Genomic DNA, 15,859 nt, shown 5'->3' with positions numbered 1-15,859 from the left:
GACGAGAGAATGATTACGGTTTGAATTAGAGTTGCGATAAAATGATAATCGCGTTTGTTTTAGAGTTGCGAATTACGATATCGCGATTGTCTTTTGCAATTTTTAGAATTTTTTCTGTTTTTCTGTTTAAGTAGCGATACTGGGATATCTAAAGTAGCTTTTTCAAATAGTAAATAGTAATTTTCATTAAATTCACTTTAAGAATTAGCGTTGCGACATTGTTCCATCGCGAGTTCTACTTATTTTTCCTGTTAGCGTTGCGATAATGAATGATCGCGTTTTGTTAAGTAGAGTTGCGTTCACAAACTGCCCAAACCCTCCGACTGCATTTGTCGGACACTGCTCCTGGATCACACGTACAGCCTAAAGAAGCCTGTACAAGTGTGATAGTTCATCTGCAACCTCCTAAATGGTTGCACTGCGATCTCTCGCTATTAGCGTTGCGTATTGCTTAAATACGAGTGCGTAGATTTATACTTATTAGCGTTGCGTATCAGATATCGGGAATTTTCAGATTTTTCTTTTTTTTTTTTTAATGGTAGATTAATTGATATTGCAGATATAAGGAAGCACTCGTCGCGTTTGATTTTGAGAATTTTCTGCTTCATAAATATTAGTAGTAAATTAGCGTTGCGAAACAAGAATATTCAGTTCCACTCTCGGCGTGTTGATCGGGTTTATATAGAGTGGAAGACGATCGAATTTTAGTAGCCCTTCTGGCTACTGCTTTGTTTCTTTTTCAGCGCCCCTTATTAATGCGCCCCTTATTACTACGTTTATTACTGAAAATACTGCTATAAGACATATTCCTTTGTCAGCGTTAACGTTACCATGACTGCTAAAATACAGAACTTTATTACGAATGTATAATATATATATATATTTACATGTATGAAATTGTGAGCGATTTCATGCGCAACAAAGTATTATAACGAAATATCTTAATGTTGCTAGGAAGGCTGGAAATATTTTTTAAAATTTAATTCATTGCAATTGGAATTAGTGCTGGTGATTGTTCGTTCTTAGAACCATAACTTTTAGAATTTTTTCGACCGCGATATTTTCACTTCAATCTTTTAAGAGTAATGTAGAATTTTATAAATATTCGAATTTCATTTGCATGAAACAAAAGTTTCGTCACAAAACAAAGACATCGCCACGTTTATAGCAAAAATTCTGCAAAAAATGACTTATGCACATACCTTTCGGTTTATTATGTTGCAAATCACTATGTCGTTGTAGAAAATAACAGATACTGTTAAAAGTTAAAAGATAAAGCAAGTGATTGTATAATAACCGGGGTTTCTCTCATCTTAGTTATTCCAAACGAACTTTTCAATTTTTAATTCAGTTTAAATTCAATTACTTAAAATTCTTGTTTCCAACGTAACCCTAGTTTCGATTAAAAGATACACATGATTCTCTATATTTGCTAAAATTTAATGAATAGTAATTTGATCTATAATGGACCATTATTAATAGTTTATTTTTCATAAAATGTTTCATAAAATGTTCTCGTTTTAAAGATGTCTGTTTCTTCCATATACCAAATCCAGTAAATGAGTTTGTTTCAGATTTATCAATTTACAGAAAATACGTTTCAGTTACATATATGAACATTTCATAGCATATTAAATATGTATGCTAGATGCCCAAACGATTTTTCTTCCATCGTCTGATTGTTCAGGCTTCTTCCCGTTTTCCCATTATTAAAAGAAGAATATTGCGGTCACGTTGGAGTATATAACTTTTCGATATCTTCATAAGCTTAGTACAACGAGTCGTATGTCTCTTTTGCAAAACTCTAAATTGTATATACAGTGTCAGTACTTTCATTTCCTTTCTGTGGTTCCAAGTTAGACATATGTATCATTGATACCGAATGTTGCCAGTACGGTTGCAAATTATTGTACAATGTTTGTACTGATCGATGTAATTGTTTTCGCAGATTAATCAGTTGATTAATTTTCAGAAAACGACTACATTGATAAGTACAAACATTGCACAATAATTCGATACCAAGCTCAGAATCACGCTAATACAGTCCATTTTGGATTACGAAAAGCCACGAAGAGAATTTTGGATAATCTAAACTGGACTGCAACGTGGGACACCATTGGACATCGTTGGACACCGTTGGACACCGTTGGACATCGTTGGACACCGTTGGACATCGTTGGACTTCGTTGGACATCGTTGGACATCGTTGGACACCGTTGGACATCGCTGGACATCGTTGGACACCGTTGGACGACGTTGGACATCGTTGGACATCGTTGGACACCGTTGGACGACGTTGGACATCGTTGGACACCGTTGGACACCGTTGGACACCGTTGGACACCGTTGGACACCGCTGGACATCGTTGGACATCGTTGGACTTCGTTGGACATCGTTGGACATCGTTGGATATCGTTGGACACCGGGGGACACCGTAGAATGCGTGCGTTTTAGGCTTAATTAATCGTAAAGTAGATACCTATGTACAGTGCATTGTGAGCTCATTCTGTACAACGATACTTATCCATCTTGGAACGAAAAATTGTACCCGCGATTTGTCGGTTTGCGATCGCTCAGCTGTTTCAAACTGTCCCGTGACGTACTCGCTCGTGCGTATTCCGGGTACGTGCGGGTCAACGTGCACTGAACAACTCTTTGGATTCGTAAGGCGACCCAAGCACACCTCAGTCTTGGTGACTGCTCGACCACTGTTCGACGTTCGCACCGGATTGCGGGAGTTGTCGTCGCGCCACTGATGCTTGCGAATCTGTTGGGGATTCAGTCGTGGATCTGCACTCCTGTCCGATTGGTACTTCGGTACTCGGGCAGGGACCTGTAATTTCACGTCCTCCGTAATCCTGTTCGGGCCCGCGGGGGTGGGCCCCACTGTTCAGTCGAAGATCATGCCTTCGTAATCCTGTTCAGCGGCCCCTCCACAGGGGTGGGCCCCACTGTTCAGTTGAGGCCTCTGCCTTCGTAATCCTGTTCAGCGGCCCCTCCCCGGGTTCCACATGTTCAGTTGGAGTGTGTTAAGTTGCCGGCCTATGTGCTGGATCCACGGCTGGATCACCAGCGGATCACTGGCATCATCGGTCAGCGCCATCGACCGCGACTCGTATAAGTTTCGAACGGCGAAACAGGAATCGAATTATGGTCAATACTTGGGCTTTCCGCTAATCCCTCGGGTTATCCGGTGCACGGGGGTACGTCGCGTAAGTTTGTTAGTTCGTTCGTTAGCTTCATTTTCTTTGATTCGTTCCAAGATAGATAAATGTGTCTTTGGTACCGAATGCTGCCAATAGGGATGCGAATTATTGTACGATATTTGTACTGATCGATGTAATCGTTGCGTGGGAGATAGATGTTGCGTTATGTATGTTTTGTTCTACGTTTGTAAAGATTCATGTAAGTGCTGCGTTGGAGATATGTGTTTCGCAGTTATGGTACGAAACAACTATTTCTTTACGCAGGCCCATGGTCAAGTAGAGTCAGAACTCGACATTCTGCCAATGGGTTGAATGTCGAGATGGATGTATAAAGTTAAATAACCCATGGGCGGGTCTCTTGCGTAGTCACCTCCACGTGGTGAGACCTGGTAATTGGCATCGTTTTCCAAAAAATTAATCCGTTGATTAATCTTTGGAAAACGATACCAAGCTAAGAACTACGCAGCAGCCCAGTTTGGATCTCCAAATGCCGCCAAAAGAATTTTGGATGATCCAGACTGGGCTGCATCGTAGGTCACCGTTGGACACCGTTGGACGACGTTGGACACCGTTGGACACCGTTGGACAACGTTGGACACCGTTGGACAACGTTGGACACCGTTGGACACCGCGGGACACCGGGGGACACCGGGGGACACCGCGGAATGCGTGCTTTTTAGCCTTAATTAATCGTAAGATAGATATCTATGTTAAGTGCATTGTGAGCTCATTCTGTACAACGATACTTATCCATCTTGGAACGAAAAATTGTACCCGCGATTTGTCGGTTTGCGATCGCTCAGTTGTTTCAAACTGTCCCGTGACGTACTCGCTCGTGCGTATTCCGGGTACGTGCGGGTCAACGTGCACTGAACAACTCTTTGGATTCGTAAGGCGGCCCAAGCACACCTCAGTCTTGGTGACTGCTCGACCACTGTTCGACGTTCGCACCGGATTGCGGGAGTTGTCGTCGCGCCACTGATGCTTGCGAATCTGTTGGGGATTCAGTCGTGGATCTGCACTCCTGTCCGATTGGTACTTCGGTACTCGGGCAGGGACCTGTAATTTCACGTCCTCCGTAATCCTGTTCGGGCCCGCGGGGGTGGGCCCCACTGTTCAGTCGAAGATCATGCCTTCGTAATCCTGTTCAGCGGCCCCTCCACAGGGGTGGGCCCCACTGTTCAGTTGAGGCCTCTGCCTTCGTAATCCTCTTCAGCGGCCCCTCCCCGGGTTCCACATGTTCAGTTGGAGTGTGTTAAGTTGCCGGCCTATGTGCTGGATCCACGGCTGGATCACCAGCGGATCACTGGCATCATCGGTCAGCGCCATCGACCGCGACTCGTATAAGTTTCGAACGGCGAAACAGGAATCGAATTATGGTCAATACTTGGGCTTTCCGCTAATCCCTCGGGTTATCCGGTGCACGGGGGTACGTCGCGTAAGTTTGTTAGTTCGTTCGTTAGCTTCATTTTCTTTGATTCGTTCCAAGATAGATAAATGTGTCTTTGGTACCGAATGCTGCCAATAGGGATGCGAATTATTGTACGATATTTGTACTGATCGATGTAATCGTTGCGTGGGAGATAGATGTTGCGTTATGTATGTTTTGTTCTACGTTTGTAAAGATTCATGTAAGTGCTGCGTTGGAGATATGTGTTTCGCAGTTATGGTACGAAACAACTATTTCTTTACGCAGGCCCATGGTCAAGTAGAGTCAGAACTCGACATTCTGCCAATGGGTTGAATGTCGAGATGGATGTATAAAGTTAAATAACCCATGGGCGGGTCTCTTGCGTAGTCACCTCCACGTGGTGAGACCTGGTAATTGGCATCGTTTTCCAAAAAATTAATCCGTTGATTAATCTTTGGAAAACGATACCAAGCTAAGAACTACGCAGCAGCCCAGTTTGGATCTCCAAATGCCGCCAAAAGAATTTTGGATGATCCAGACTGGGCTGCATCGTAGGTCACCGTTGGACACCGTTGGACGACGTTGGACACCGTTGGACACCGTTGGACAACGTTGGACACCGTTGGACACCGCGGGACACCGGGGGACACCGGGGGACACCGCGGAATGCGTGCTTTTTAGCCTTAATTAATCGCAAGATAGATATCTATGTTAAGTGCATTGTGAGCTCATTCTGTACAACGATACTTATCCATCTTGGAACGAAAAATTGTACCCGCGATTTGTCGGTTTGCGATCGCTCAGTTGTTTCAAACTGTCCCGTGACGTACTCGCTCGTGCGTATTCCGGGTACGTGCGGGTCAACGTGCACTGAACAACTCTTTGGATTCGTAAGGCGGCCCAAGCACACCTCAGTCTTGGTGACTGCTCGACCACTGTTCGACGTTCGCACCGGATTGCGGGAGTTGTCGTCGCGCCACTGATGCTTGCGAATCTGTTGGGGATTCAGTCGTGGATCTGCACTCCTGTCCGATTGGTACTTCGGTACTCGGGCAGGGACCTGTAATTTCACGTCCTCCGTAATCCTGTTCGGGCCCGCGGGGGTGGGCCCCACTGTTCAGTCGAAGATCATGCCTTCGTAATCCTGTTCAGCGGCCCCTCCACAGGGGTGGGCCCCACTGTTCAGTTGAGGCCTCTGCCTTCGTAATCCTGTTCAGCGGCCCCTCCCCGGGTTCCACATGTTCAGTTGGAGTGTGTTAAGTTGCCGGCCTATGTGCTGGATCCACGGCTGGATCACCAGCGGATCACTGGCATCATCGGTCAGCGCCATCGACCGCGACTCGTATAAGTTTCGAACGGCGAAACAGGAATCGAATTATGGTCAATACTTGGGCTTTCCGCTAATCCCTCGGGTTATCCGGTGCACGGGGGTACGTCGCGTAAGTTTGTTAGTTCGTTCGTTAGCTTCATTTTCTTTGATTCGTTCCAAGATAGATAAATGTGTCTTTGGTACCGAATGCTGCCAATAGGGATGCGAATTATTGTACGATATTTGTACTGATCGATGTAATCGTTGCGTGGGAGATAGATGTTGCGTTATGTATGTTTTGTTCTACGTTTGTAAAGATTCATGTAAGTGCTGCGTTGGAGATATGTGTTTCGCAGTTATGGTACGAAACAACTATTTCTTTACGCAGGCCCATGGTCAAGTAGAGTCAGAACTCGACATTCTGCCAATGGGTTGAATGTCGAGATGGATGTATAAAGTTAAATAACCCATGGGCGGGTCTCTTGCGTAGTCACCTCCACGTGGTGAGACCTGGTAATTGGCATCGTTTTCCAAAAAATTAATCCGTTGATTAATCTTTGGAAAACGATACCAAGCTAAGAACTACGCAGCAGCCCAGTTTGGATCTCCAAATGCCGCCAAAAGAATTTTGGATGATCCAGACTGGGCTGCATCGTAGGTCACCGTTGGACACCGTTGGACGACGTTGGACACCGTTGGACACCGTTGGACAACGTTGGACACCGTTGGACACCGCGGGACACCGGGGGACACCGGGGGACACCGCGGAATGCGTGCTTTTTAGCCTTAATTAATCGTAAGATAGATATCTATGTTAAGTGCATTGTGAGCTCATTCTGTACAACGATACTTATCCATCTTGGAACGAGAAATTGTACCCGCGATTTGTCGGTTTGCGATCGCTCAGTTGTTTCAAACTGTCCCGTGACGTACTCGCTCGTGCGTATTCCGGGTACGTGCGGGTCAACGTGCACTGAACAACTCTTTGGATTCGTAAGGCGGCCCAAGCACACCTCAGTCTTGGTGACTGCTCGACCACTGTTCGACGTTCACACCGGATTGCGGGAGTTGTCGTCGCGCCACTGATGCTTGCGAATCTGTTGGGGATTCAGTCGTGGATCTGCACTCCTGTCCGATTGGTACTTCGGTACTCGGGCAGGGACCTGTAATTTCACGTCCTCCGTAATCCTGTTCGGGCCCGCGGGGGTGGGCCCCACTGTTCAGTCGAAGATCATGCCTTCGTAATCCTGTTCAGCGGCCCCTCCACAGGGGTGGGCCCCACTGTTCAGTTGAGGCCTCTGCCTTCGTAATCCTGTTCAGCGGCCCCTCCCCGGGTTCCACATGTTCAGTTGGAGTGTGTTAAGTTGCCGGCCTATGTGCTGGATCCACGGCTGGATCACCAGCGGATCACTGGCATCATCGGTCAGCGCCATCGACCGCGACTCGTATAAGTTTCGAACGGCGAAACAGGAATCGAATTATGGTCAATACTTGGGCTTTCCGCTAATCCCTCGGGTTATCCGGTGCACGGGGGTACGTCGCGTAAGTTTGTTAGTTCGTTCGTTAGCTTCATTTTCTTTGATTCGTTCCAAGATAGATAAATGTGTCTTTGGTACCGAATGCTGCCAATAGGGATGCGAATTATTGTACGATATTTGTACTGATCGATGTAATCGTTGCGTGGGAGATAGATGTTGCGTTATGTATGTTTTGTTCTACGTTTGTAAAGATTCATGTAAGTGCTGCGTTGGAGATATGTGTTTCGCAGTTATGGTACGAAACAACTATTTCTTTACGCAGGCCCATGGTCAAGTAGAGTCAGAACTCGACATTCTGCCAATGGGTTGAATGTCGAGATGGATGTATAAAGTTAAATAACCCATGGGCGGGTCTCTTGCGTAGTCACCTCCACGTGGTGAGACCTGGTAATTGGCATCGTTTTCCAAAAAATTAATCCGTTGATTAATCTTTGGAAAACGATACCAAGCTAAGAACTACGCAGCAGCCCAGTTTGGATCTCCAAATGCCGCCAAAAGAATTTTGGATGATCCAGACTGGGCTGCATCGTAGGTCACCGTTGGACACCGTTGGACGACGTTGGACACCGTTGGACACCGTTGGACAACGTTGGACACCGTTGGACACCGCGGGACACCGGGGGACACCGGGGGACACCGCGGAATGCGTGCTTTTTAGCCTTAATTAATCGTAAGATAGATATCTATGTTAAGTGCATTGTGAGCTCATTCTGTACAACGATACTTATCCATCTTGGAACGAAAAATTGTACCCGCGATTTGTCGGTTTGCGATCGCTCAGTTGTTTCAAACTGTCCCGTGACGTACTCGCTCGTGCGTATTCCGGGTACGTGCGGGTCAACGTGCACTGAACAACTCTTTGGATTCGTAAGGTGGCCCAAGCACACCTCAGTCTTGGTGACTGCTCGACCACTGTTCGACGTTCGCACCGGATTGCGGGAGTTGTCGTCGCGCCACTGATGCTTGCGAATCTGTTGGGGATTCAGTCGTGGATCTGCACTCCTGTCCGATTGGTACTTCGGTACTCGGGCAGGGACCTGTAATTTCACGTCCTCCGTAATCCTGTTCGGGCCCGCGGGGGTGGGCCCCACTGTTCAGTCGAAGATCATGCCTTCGTAATCCTGTTCAGCGGCCCCTCCACAGGGGTGGGCCCCACTGTTCAGTTGAGGCCTCTGCCTTCGTAATCCTGTTCAGCGGCCCCTCCCCGGGTTCCACATGTTCAGTTGGAGTGTGTTAAGTTGCCGGCCTATGTGCTGGATCCACGGCTGGATCACCAGCGGATCACTGGCATCATCGGTCAGCGCCATCGACCGCGACTCGTATAAGTTTCGAACGGCGAAACAGGAATCGAATTATGGTCAATACTTGGGCTTTCCGCTAATCCCTCGGGTTATCCGGTGCACGGGGGTACGTCGCGTAAGTTTGTTAGTTCGTTCGTTAGCTTCATTTTCTTTGATTCGTTCCAAGATAGATAAATGTGTCTTTGGTACCGAATGCTGCCAATAGGGATGCGAATTATTGTACGATATTTGTACTGATCGATGTAATCGTTGCGTGGGAGATAGATGTTGCGTTATGTATGTTTTGTTCTACGTTTGTAAAGATTCATGTAAGTGCTGCGTTGGAGATATGTGTTTCGCAGTTATGGTACGAAACAACTATTTCTTTACGCAGGCCCATGGTCAAGTAGAGTCAGAACTCGACATTCTGCCAATGGGTTGAATGTCGAGATGAATGTATAAAGTTAAATAACCCATGGGCGGGTCTCTTGCGTAGTCACCTCCACGTGGTGAGACCTGGTAATTGGCATCGTTTTCCAAAAAATTAATCCGTTGATTAATCTTTGGAAAACGATACCAAGCTAAGAACTACGCAGCAGCCCAGTTTGGATCTCCAAATGCCGCCAAAAGAATTTTGGATGATCCAGACTGGGCTGCATCGTAGGTCACCGTTGGACACCGTTGGACGACGTTGGACACCGTTGGACACCGTTGGACAACGTTGGACACCGTTGGACACCGCGGGACACCGGGGGACACCGGGGGACACCGCGGAATGCGTGCTTTTTAGCCTTAATTAATCGTAAGATAGATATCTATGTTAAGTGCATTGTGAGCTCATTCTGTACAACGATACTTATCCATCTTGGAACGAGAAATTGTACCCGCGATTTGTCGGTTTGCGATCGCTCAGTTGTTTCAAACTGTCCCGTGACGTACTCGCTCGTGCGTATTCCGGGTACGTGCGGGTCAACGTGCACTGAACAACTCTTTGGATTCGTAAGGCGGCCCAAGCACACCTCAGTCTTGGTGACTGCTCGACCACTGTTCGACGTTCACACCGGATTGCGGGAGTTGTCGTCGCGCCACTGATGCTTGCGAATCTGTTGGGGATTCAGTCGTGGATCTGCACTCCTGTCCGATTGGTACTTCGGTACTCGGGCAGGGACCTGTAATTTCACGTCCTCCGTAATCCTGTTCGGGCCCGCGGGGGTGGGCCCCACTGTTCAGTCGAAGATCATGCCTTCGTAATCCTGTTCAGCGGCCCCTCCACAGGGGTGGGCCCCACTGTTCAGTTGAGGCCTCTGCCTTCGTAATCCTGTTCAGCGGCCCCTCCCCGGGTTCCACATGTTCAGTTGGAGTGTGTTAAGTTGCCGGCCTATGTGCTGGATCCACGGCTGGATCACCAGCGGATCACTGGCATCATCGGTCAGCGCCATCGACCGCGACTCGTATAAGTTTCGAACGGCGAAACAGGAATCGAATTATGGTCAATACTTGGGCTTTCCGCTAATCCCTCGGGTTATCCGGTGCACGGGGGTACGTCGCGTAAGTTTGTTAGTTCGTTCGTTAGCTTCATTTTCTTTGATTCGTTCCAAGATAGATAAATGTGTCTTTGGTACCGAATGCTGCCAATAGGGATGCGAATTATTGTACGATATTTGTACTGATCGATGTAATCGTTGCGTGGGAGATAGATGTTGCGTTATGTATGTTTTGTTCTACGTTTGTAAAGATTCATGTAAGTGCTGCGTTGGAGATATGTGTTTCGCAGTTATGGTACGAAACAACTATTTCTTTACGCAGGCCCATGGTCAAGTAGAGTCAGAACTCGACATTCTGCCAATGGGTTGAATGTCGAGATGGATGTATAAAGTTAAATAACCCATGGGCGGGTCTCTTGCGTAGTCACCTCCACGTGGTGAGACCTGGTAATTGGCATCGTTTTCCAAAAAATTAATCCGTTGATTAATCTTTGGAAAACGATACCAAGCTAAGAACTACGCAGCAGCCCAGTTTGGATCTCCAAATGCCGCCAAAAGAATTTTGGATGATCCAGACTGGGCTGCATCGTAGGTCACCGTTGGACACCGTTGGACGACGTTGGACACCGTTGGACACCGTTGGACAACGTTGGACACCGTTGGACACCGCGGGACACCGGGGGACACCGGGGGACACCGCGGAATGCGTGCTTTTTAGCCTTAATTAATCGCAAGATAGATATCTATGTTAAGTGCATTGTGAGCTCATTCTGTACAACGATACTTATCCATCTTGGAACGAAAAATTGTACCCGCGATTTGTCGGTTTGCGATCGCTCAGTTGTTTCAAACTGTCCCGTGACGTACTCGCTCGTGCGTATTCCGGGTACGTGCGGGTCAACGTGCACTGAACAACTCTTTGGATTCGTAAGGCGGCCCAAGCACACCTCAGTCTTGGTGACTGCTCGACCACTGTTCGACGTTCGCACCGGATTGCGGGAGTTGTCGTCGCGCCACTGATGCTTGCGAATCTGTTGGGGATTCAGTCGTGGATCTGCACTCCTGTCCGATTGGTACTTCGGTACTCGGGCAGGGACCTGTAATTTCACGTCCTCCGTAATCCTGTTCGGGCCCGCGGGGGTGGGCCCCACTGTTCAGTCGAAGATCATGCCTTCGTAATCCTGTTCAGCGGCCCCTCCACAGGGGTGGGCCCCACTGTTCAGTTGAGGCCTCTGCCTTCGTAATCCTGTTCAGCGGCCCCTCCCCGGGTTCCACATGTTCAGTTGGAGTGTGTTAAGTTGCCGGCCTATGTGCTGGATCCACGGCTGGATCACCAGCGGATCACTGGCATCATCGGTCAGCGCCATCGACCGCGACTCGTATAAGTTTCGAACGGCGAAACAGGAATCGAATTATGGTCAATACTTGGGCTTTCCGCTAATCCCTCGGGTTATCCGGTGCACGGGGGTACGTCGCGTAAGTTTGTTAGTTCGTTCGTTAGCTTCATTTTCTTTGATTCGTTCCAAGATAGATAAATGTGTCTTTGGTACCGAATGCTGCCAATAGGGATGCGAATTATTGTACGATATTTGTACTGATCGATGTAATCGTTGCGTGGGAGATAGATGTTGCGTTATGTATGTTTTGTTCTACGTTTGTAAAGATTCATGTAAGTGCTGCGTTGGAGATATGTGTTTCGCAGTTATGGTACGAAACAACTATTTCTTTACGCAGGCCCATGGTCAAGTAGAGTCAGAACTCGACATTCTGCCAATGGGTTGAATGTCGAGATGGATGTATAAAGTTAAATAACCCATGGGCGGGTCTCTTGCGTAGTCACCTCCACGTGGTGAGACCTGGTAATTGGCATCGTTTTCCAAAAAATTAATCCGTTGATTAATCTTTGGAAAACGATACCAAGCTAAGAACTACGCAGCAGCCCAGTTTGGATCTCCAAATGCCGCCAAAAGAATTTTGGATGATCCAGACTGGGCTGCATCGTAGGTCACCGTTGGACACCGTTGGACGACGTTGGACACCGTTGGACACCGTTGGACAACGTTGGACACCGTTGGACACCGCGGGACACCGGGGGACACCGGGGGACACCGCGGAATGCGTGCTTTTTAGCCTTAATTAATCGTAAGATAGATATCTATGTTAAGTGCATTGTGAGCTCATTCTGTACAACGATACTTATCCATCTTGGAACGAAAAATTGTACCCGCGATTTGTCGGTTTGCGATCGCTCAGTTGTTTCAAACTGTCCCGTGACGTACTCGCTCGTGCGTATTCCGGGTACGTGCGGGTCAACGTGCACTGAACAACTCTTTGGATTCGTAAGGCGGCCCAAGCACACCTCAGTCTTGGTGACTGCTCGACCACTGTTCGACGTTCGCACCGGATTGCGGGAGTTGTCGTCGCGCCACTGATGCTTGCGAATCTGTTGGGGATTCAGTCGTGGATCTGCACTCCTGTCCGATTGGTACTTCGGTACTCGGGCAGGGACCTGTAATTTCACGTCCTCCGTAATCCTGTTCGGGCCCGCGGGGGTGGGCCCCACTGTTCAGTCGAAGATCATGCCTTCGTAATCCTGTTCAGCGGCCCCTCCACAGGGGTGGGCCCCACTGTTCAGTTGAGGCCTCTGCCTTCGTAATCCTGTTCAGCGGCCCCTCCCCGGGTTCCACATGTTCAGTTGGAGTGTGTTAAGTTGCCGGCCTATGTGCTGGATCCACGGCTGGATCACCAGCGGATCACTGGCATCATCGGTCAGCGCCATCGACCGCGACTCGTATAAGTTTCGAACGGCGAAACAGGAATCGAATTATGGTCAATACTTGGGCTTTCCGCTAATCCCTCGGGTTATCCGGTGCACGGGGGTACGTCGCGTAAGTTTGTTAGTTCGTTCGTTAGCTTCATTTTCTTTGATTCGTTCCAAGATAGATAAATGTGTCTTTGGTACCGAATGCTGCCAATAGGGATGCGAATTATTGTACGATATTTGTACTGATCGATGTAATCGTTGCGTGGGAGATAGATGTTGCGTTATGTATGTTTTGTTCTACGTTTGTAAAGATTCATGTAAGTGCTGCGTTGGAGATATGTGTTTCGCAGTTATGGTACGAAACAACTATTTCTTTACGCAGGCCCATGGTCAAGTAGAGTCAGAACTCGACATTCTGCCAATGGGTTGAATGTCGAGATGGATGTATAAAGTTAAATAACCCATGGGCGGGTCTCTTGCGTTGTCACCTCCACGTGGTGAGACCTGGTAATTGGCATCGTTTTCCAAAAAATTAATCCGTTGATTAATCTTTGGAAAACGATACCAAGCTAAGAACTACGCAGCAGCCCAGTTTGGATCTCCAAATGCCGCCAAAAGAATTTTGGATGATCCAGACTGGGCTGCATCGTAGGTCACCGTTGGACACCGTTGGACGACGTTGGACACCGTTGGACACCGTTGGACAACGTTGGACACCGTTGGACACCGCGGGACACCGGGGGACACCGGGGGACACCGCGGAATGCGTGCTTTTTAGCCTTAATTAATCGCAAGATAGATATCTATGTTAAGTGCATTGTGAGCTCATTCTGTACAACGATACTTATCCATCTTGGAACGAAAAATTGTACCCGCGATTTGTCGGTTTGCGATCGCTCAGTTGTTTCAAACTGTCCCGTGACGTACTCGCTCGTGCGTATTCCGGGTACGTGCGGGTCAACGTGCACTGAACAACTCTTTGGATTCGTAAGGCGGCCCAAGCACACCTCAGTCTTGGTGACTGCTCGACCACTGTTCGACGTTCGCACCGGATTGCGGGAGTTGTCGTCGCGCCACTGATGCTTGCGAATCTGTTGGGGATTCAGTCGTGGATCTGCACTCCTGTCCGATTGGTACTTCGGTACTCGGGCAGGGACCTGTAATTTCACGTCCTCCGTAATCCTGTTCGGGCCCGCGGGGGTGGGCCCCACTGTTCAGTCGAAGATCATGCCTTCGTAATCCTGTTCAGCGGCCCCTCCACAGGGGTGGGCCCCACTGTTCAGTTGAGGCCTCTGCCTTCGTAATCCTGTTCAGCGGCCCCTCCCCGGGTTCCACATGTTCAGTTGGAGTGTGTTAAGTTGCCGGCCTATGTGCTGGATCCACGGCTGGATCACCAGCGGATCACTGGCATCATCGGTCAGCGCCATCGACCGCGACTCGTATAAGTTTCGAACGGCGAAACAGGAATCGAATTATGGTCAATACTTGGGCTTTCCGCTAATCCCTCGGGTTATCCGGTGCACGGGGGTACGTCGCGTAAGTTTGTTAGTTCGTTCGTTAGCTTCATTTTCTTTGATTCGTTCCAAGATAGATAAATGTGTCTTTGGTACCGAATGCTGCCAATAGGGATGCGAATTATTGTACGATATTTGTACTGATCGATGTAATCGTTGCGTGGGAGATAGATGTTGCGTTATGTATGTTTTGTTCTACGTTTGTAAAGATTCATGTAAGTGCTGCGTTGGAGATATGTGTTTCGCAGTTATGGTACGAAACAACTATTTCTTTACGCAGGCCCATGGTCAAGTAGAGTCAGAACTCGACATTCTGCCAATGGGTTGAATGTCGAGATGGATGTATAAAGTTAAATAACCCATGGGCGGGTCTCTTGCGTAGTCACCTCCACGTGGTGAGACCTGGTAATTGGCATCGTTTTCCAAAAAATTAATCCGTTGATTAATCTTTGGAAAACGATACCAAGCTAAGAACTACGCAGCAGCCCAGTTTGGATCTCCAAATGCCGCCAAAAGAATTTTGGATGATCCAGACTGGGCTGCATCGTAGGTCACCGTTGGACACCGTTGGACGACGTTGGACACCGTTGGACACCGTTGGACAACGTTGGACACCGTTGGACACCGCGGGACACCGGGGGACACCGGGGGACACCGCGGAATGCGTGCTTTTTAGCCTTAATTAATCGTAAGATAGATATCTATGTTAAGTGCATTGTGAGCTCATTCTGTACAACGATACTTATCCATCTTGGAACGAAAAATTGTACCCGCGATTTGTCGGTTTGCGATCGCTCAGTTGTTTCAAACTGTCCCGTGACGTACTCGCTCGTGCGTATTCCGGGTACGTGCGGGTCAACGTGCACTGAACAACTCTTTGGATTCGTAAGGCGGCCCAAGCACACCTCAGTCTTGGTGACTGCTCGACCACTGTTCGACGTTCGCACCGGATTGCGGGAGTTGTCGTCGCGCCACTGATGCTTGCGAATCTGTTGGGGATTCAGTCGTGGATCTGCACTCCTGTCCGATTGGTACTTCGGTACTCGGGCAGGGACCTGTAATTTCACGTCCTCCGTAATCCTGTTCGGGCCCGCGGGGGTGGGCCCCACTGTTCAGTCGAAGATCATGCCTTCGTAATCCTGTTCAGCGGCCCCTCCACAGGGGTGGGCCCCACTGTTCAGTTGAGGCCTCTGCCTTCGTAATCCTGTTCAGCGGCCCCTCCCCGGGTTCCACATGTTCAGTTGGAGTGTGTTAAGTTGCCGGCCTATGTGCTGGATCCACGGCTGGATCACCAGCGGATCACTGGCATCATCGGTCAGCGCCATCGACCGCGACTCGTATAAGTTTCGAAC

General features: G+C 48.4%; 1 long non-coding RNA gene across 9 annotated transcripts in view; it reads left to right on the top strand.

Moving 5' to 3' along the window:
- Positions 1 to 3,576: 3,576 nt before the first annotated feature.
- Positions 3,577 to 15,859, top strand: part of LOC126924473 (uncharacterized) — a 105,837-nt gene continuing 93,554 nt past the window's right edge. Inside the window, exon 1 of one of the 9 annotated variants that reach the window (XR_007713558.1) lies at positions 3,577 to 3,586. This is a non-coding gene — a long non-coding RNA (uncharacterized LOC126924473). Of the gene's footprint in view, positions 3,587 to 5,008; positions 5,019 to 6,420; positions 6,431 to 7,832; positions 7,843 to 9,244; positions 9,255 to 10,656; positions 10,667 to 12,068; positions 12,079 to 13,480; positions 13,491 to 14,892; positions 14,903 to 15,859 lie in introns of those variants that run through there. The other 8 variants (XR_007713557.1, XR_007713556.1, XR_007713555.1 and 5 more) reach the window with 8 other exon arrangements.

The sequence above is a fragment of the Bombus affinis genome, chromosome 14, assembly GCF_024516045.1.
Source record: "Bombus affinis isolate iyBomAffi1 chromosome 14, iyBomAffi1.2, whole genome shotgun sequence".
NCBI lineage: Eukaryota > Metazoa > Arthropoda > Insecta > Hymenoptera > Apidae > Bombus > Bombus affinis.
This window is presented reverse-complemented; position numbering and strand designations above follow the sequence as displayed.